Source organism: Mercenaria mercenaria, chromosome 19 (assembly GCF_021730395.1).
Source record: "Mercenaria mercenaria strain notata chromosome 19, MADL_Memer_1, whole genome shotgun sequence".
NCBI classification, from domain to species: Eukaryota; Metazoa; Mollusca; class Bivalvia; order Venerida; family Veneridae; genus Mercenaria; species Mercenaria mercenaria.
The window spans coordinates 16,172,365-16,178,364 of record NC_069379.1 but is presented as its reverse complement, the minus strand read 5'-3'; the positions used below and the strand labels follow the sequence as shown (position 1 = coordinate 16,178,364).

Sequence of the window (6,000 nt, the reverse complement as noted above, 5' to 3'; positions counted from 1 at the left end):
CTTTGGTGAAACAGATGCTTTTAAGCAAAGACAATATATACAAATCCTACCCATTGAGATATGTGTAATGTCATTCATAATCATATAAAGTACATACAATCGTCGATATATACTGCTAGACTCTGTATTATAGTGCAGGAACTGGACATTACCACTTCGTTGTAATTTGCCATGTTTAAAATATGGTCCTTTCAAAGCTATGGTTCCAGACGACCACATTTTATGACGAAAAATGAACAATAAAGTAGTTACTAGCGGGATATTTTTATCAAAATAGTCTTCATCTATCATTAGGATGTCATTTGCTCTACTATGTCTTTAATGTATTCCAGAACTGATGCCAGCAGATGATAATACTAAAAACGAACGCTTAATCCGATCGGAGCTAGTGGATGCAAACTTAAATGTATATGAATACTTGTATAGCTCCTTCCACTACAATACGAACACTAGCTTGATTCCTATTAACACAACATAATCTCAGTGATTCTTTGAACTTACTACTCAAAAGGCACAGCGCCGATCTACGGATCGCGGGGTTGTGACTTCGATCCTAGGGCGGACCGTATGTTCTCCGTGACGATTATACAAAAACATTGTGTCTGAAATCATTCGTCCTCTACCCCTGATTCATGTGGGGAAGTTGGCAGTTACTTGCGGAGGAAAGGTTTGTACTGGTACAGAATCCGGTAACACTGGTTAGGTTAACTGCCCGCCGTTACATAACTGAAATACTCTTGAAAAACGTCGTTACACCCAAAACAGACAAACAAACAAACAGATGAACCTTTTAAGTACGTTTTTGGTATATTGTGGTAACTTATATGTAAAGGACATATCCTTTGCTAATGTTAACTACATTGAATACACCTTCGCTGGATTCAGTGTTGATATATTTTCTGGTCTTATTTGGACTGTGGAATCCAACTTATACACAAATCTGTTAAATAGAACTGTTTAAGCTGGTGCTAGAGGGGGCTACGTATTGTGTGAAGAACGTTTTTTTTTCTGCCACACACATACACAACTCACTCCCACTCCCTGGTTCCTACTTTGAAATCGCTCCTACGGTAGCGGATATGCAGAAACAGTAGCTAGAAACAACCGCTACATTTATAAAATGCGTGCACTTCTGTGGAACGTTTACAAAGTCCTTGTGCAGGATCTTGTTTGACTAGATTCATTCAAACAGTGTAAATAAAATCAATCTAAAAAGAGATCCTTTGGAAGCATATAATGCAACCAAGCAAAATAATGGTAGACTCGGTTTGAAGGAGTCTGTTCATGAGAGGTAATGGAAAATGCAACACCCTTTACGCCCCCTAGCATCGGCTTAAGCAGACTTCTATTATAGTGATAGTAAAAATTAATTTTCCCCATGATCCCAAAAGACCAGAAAAAAATAATATACTTCATGTTGGACTTGACTCTAATTGTAGTCTAAAATGACGAAATTCCAGAATAACATCATCTAGACTCTCGGTCAAAACTCTGTGTAAGTTCTAACACTACTGTACCATCCCAAGGCATATGACGCCATTGATCGTTAGGCACACTCTTACACTTAAGCACCATACTAAAGTCACATACAAAACATCTATGGTCAGATCTTGTCTATCCGAGACATCACTATCAAATGATGTGCGTAAAGTCTGATGGTGTCACCCCGGTATAGAAGTACTTCCGGGTCGTTGTATCCTAGAAAGTAGTTCTTTGAAATTTTGAAGTTCCCAATTTAACGCTATCCCTACTTTGACATGTTATATTCCAAATGTATTTATTGATACTGTGTACATTTTTTGTCATTTCTGATGTCTTTAACAGTTGTTTTATGTGTGTTTTTCAGGATTACATTTCTGTGCGGAAGGATTAAAAAACTACACCAGACTGGTGGCCATGACAGATGTCAGTGGGAAATTTAAACATGGACTAGATACTTTGATGTGTAGCAAAAAAGTTCATCGTTGATGGTGGTGTTTTTCTGTGATATATTGACTGGGATAGTATTACTCTTCAGAAATACAGAGCTGTCAATGCTGCAATTTTGTTGTGAAATTCACAATCCATGTCCAAAAGTGCTTGTTTTACTATACAGCAAAGAAGGAGAAATTGTACCGGGCCGACACCTATATGGCAAATTCAGAAAGTGGAATATCTCAGCAACCATAGGGTTTACAGTCATGAAACTTCACATACTAGTAGCTGATAACAATACAAATCAGTGGCTAAAAGGATATTTCCAAGGTTTGTGAAATTTTAATTTTATTCAAATTTTAAAAATTCAGTAGTTGAATTTTTTTGAAATTTGAGTAATAGTTATCTCCTCTTGATTTGTCAGTCTTCTACTATAGTGCAAAGACACTGAACAAGCAGGAAGCTTTAAAAAGGCTATATAAAAAGAAGACACATAGTTTTTCACTTTAATTTTAAGAAAAAAAATATAAATTTAAATTTCTTAAATTTTTTGAAAAAAATTTCTATTTCGCATAGCGTCTCTTTTCCGAAGAATTTATAAGTATATATATGTGAACATGTTACATAGTGCCGCAGTAGACCGTGGATGAACAGTGTCGTATGTGTGGAAGCTGTACATTTTGGACCGGACGGGTTTATAAATGAGGCTATAGTCGGTTTCATAATAGGAGTCGGAGAAACTGATTGCTTGTCGGGCCTGGATCTCGAACCGGTCACGGTGTTATTACACTGATGTTAAAGCCAGTCAGCAGGCGTCTCATATATGATATAAAGAAATTGCGTGAATGTTCGTTCCCTTGCGTATGAGACGCATAACTAATATTACACGAAATAATTATTTTTCTCATTTCAGTCAAATCCAATGTGCTACCGGCATTTTGGCATTGAAGGACATTGCTTACCGGTGTGCCGAGTGCATTTGTCGGCATTATTAATGTATAACAAGTTTTCTTTACACTGACAGGACATTGGTTGTATTACACAGGGAATTACATGGAGGTTGCTTCAGTGTGATAAAATAGTTGTTGTTGTTGTTGTTGTTGTTTGTGTATTATTTTATTTATTCATTTGTTTTTTCAGTTTAGAACATATTCCGAGCTTTCAGCTTCAGCCCGCATCAGACCGTCGTCAGATACATTCTGCCTTGAATGGGATGCTTCTATTCTGATTTGCTTTTCAGGTTTACGACGCAGGTCTGTGTTACTAAGAAAATATTTAACGGGGCTGATTTCCTGGGTCGGCCTCGTGCAGTTTCCTTAATATGTATTTGTCCTGGTACCGACTGGAAACACAACTTGACGGTATTTGTATTTCAGTTTTGCTCGATTCATTCTACTTCATTCTTTAGATAGGACTTTTCCTGTTGGGACTTTTATTCATGTTTTTCTGTATGTTGTTTTTTTCATAGCATTTATGTGTTTCAATTCTTTTAAATGTGCATTTCAGATACTTTGTTGTCTGTGCTGAAAGAGGTTGTCTGGTAATAGTTATTTTAATATTCTTTTCACTGTTTCAGCTAACATATATGTAGAAAATTATTCAGTTGCAGTGTTTTAATGACAGACTTCCTGTAAAGTTCCTGAACCAGTTGATATCAGAATGATAAAGAAATGATAGATGTTACCAATCTGTGAATATTATGTCACTTTTTTCTATAGGTGTTCCTGATCACACTTAGAACTATACACACACACTCAGCTGTTTCTCAAGAAAGGCCGACACCGGTTTACAATCTTTCTTTTGTCATTTGCAGGCGATGAATTCCATATGTCAGAAGGAAATTTAGAATCGTACAACCAGTCAGCAGCTACCCATAAACCAGACCAACCTATTAAGTCGAGCGGGCAGAAGCTGTGATTCCCAGTGTAACACCGCAGAATGACGGCTAGTTTTCGGTAAGCGATTTACATGTTCCACCGGTGCATTGCCCTCTGGTCCTAATGTCTTTAGTCAGAACTGTAGCCTAAAATGTCAGTAACTGCTTGACAGTTTCAGGGGTACCCTGAGCTGTGTCTGGCTCCAGTTGGAGTTCTTGACTTTCCGCACTTGCCTGCTTCCAAGATGGCGCGGATCGGCTTTGCATTTGGCGTTTCAGGCATTGTTCGGCTTAGCTGAAGAAATAAATCATTTTAAGATAGGCTGTGATGTATTGATCTGTTTTACTTCCAGTAATTGTCATAAATATAATCACATATTGGTCTTTGCTTGTGGGTTTTGGTCTTTCAATCATTAAAAGTTTCATTTTTCTGCAATTGTAGTGGGTAAATTATGCATTTTTTACTAAAAATTGCATATTTTTAAAGTAAATACTCATTTTGATACATCATTTTTCAAAATAAATAAGCTTAAAGTTACATAAAACATACTATAAGCATTAACTAGTGATATCACAGTTGATTTCATGAAAATCTGATTGAAATTTTCAGAAGGAAGGCAAATTTGTAATGTGCCTTTTTTCTTCAAAATTCCGGTTTCCGAGCCAATTTCTCCGCAAAGTAGGTCTAATGTTTGAAATGTTTCTGCGGGACAAAATTTTCTTTGCGATGACAATGTCTTGTGTAACTTTTCTCGCAAAACCCTAAGTTACAAGATTTTATGGGAAAAATTTGGCTAAATTAAAAATTTGATAAGATTTAGGTGTCACCCCGGTATAGAAGTACTTCCGGGTCGTTGTATCCTAGAAAGTAGTTCTTTGAAATTTTGAAGTTCCCAATTTAACGCTATCCCTACTTTGACATGTTATATTCCAAATGTATTTATTGATACTGTGTACATTTTTTGTCATTTCTGATGTCTTTAACAGTTGTTTTATGTGTGTTTTTCAGGATTACATTTCTGTGCGGAAGGATTAAAAAACTACACCAGACTGGTGGCCATGACAGATGTCAGTGGGAAATTTTAACATGGACTAGATACGTTGATGTGTAGCAAAAAAGTTCATCGTTGATGGTGGTGTTTTTCTGTGATATATTGACTGGGATAGTATTACTCTTCAGAAATACAGAGCTGTCAATGCTGCAATTTTGTTGTGAAATTCACAATCCATGTCCAAAAGTGCTTGTTTTACTATACAGCAAAGAAGGAGAAATTGTACCGGGCCGACACCTGATGATGAGTTATTAACGCCTATGGTGACGAAGTACTTTTACAGCGTACGTAGGGATCAATACTGGGTCTCAAAAGTTACATAATATATACCTAAACCGTTGGTCAAAGGATATTAAAATATATGCTATGGAATGCTTTACGTTTACTATGATACCAAAGATTCTTAGTTGTACATGTCCTTGAAGCCGAATGAAGTTGCAAAAGAAGAGTTGGGCATTGCCCCTTATCGAGGACAGTATCGTGGATGCGCGGTAGCATGCACAAGTTCAGTGCTGATAAAACAGAATTGATGTTCTTCGAATCAACGCATAATGCCTGAACTATTGCTAATATTTTGAGGAATGGCAATGACTCTTTGATAAAATCTAGAAAGTATGATAAGAGTCTCGGGCAGTATTAGACTTTATTAAAATGAACATATATTACAACAGTAAAACTCTCATTTCATGTCTGTATATCCGCAAATTTACGCATCATATGTCAGATTAGACAGTACCTTACAAGTAATGTTACCAACTCCCATATGCATTGCCTGGTTACCTTGCAATTAGACTTCTGTAGTACATTGTTTTATGGTAATCATAGCATCATATTAGATAAATTACAACATGTCAAGAACACGACAGCTCGTATTTTAACAAGGTCGTCCGGTTAGTCAGTTTTATATAATACAACACGTGTAATACATGTTATCCGCAATGGGATTCCTTTTCACACGCAATGGTAACAAAAGGCACGGTATTAACAATACAAAAGTATTTGTGTAAATAATTGTAAAAGAAGTAACTTAGTTATTCAATGAATACGCATGTTCACATGTTTTATGTGAGGAGCTATATATTTTTGTTGTACTTTGTCTAATGATTTATCCATATTCGTTTCGTGATATAAAAATTGGAAGACCTTAAAATAGAACCC

At 36.3% G+C, this 6,000-nt stretch overlaps 1 long non-coding RNA gene across 1 annotated transcript; it reads left to right on the top strand.

Annotated features, from left to right (window-relative positions):
* Window positions 1–1,708: 1,708 nt before the first annotated feature.
* Window positions 1,709–5,079, top strand: LOC128551135 (uncharacterized). Its single transcript, XR_008368644.1, has 3 exons — window positions 1,709–2,244; window positions 3,728–3,869; window positions 4,800–5,079. It is a non-coding gene; the product is annotated as an uncharacterized LOC128551135 (long non-coding RNA).
* Window positions 5,080–6,000: the final 921 nt, after the last annotated feature.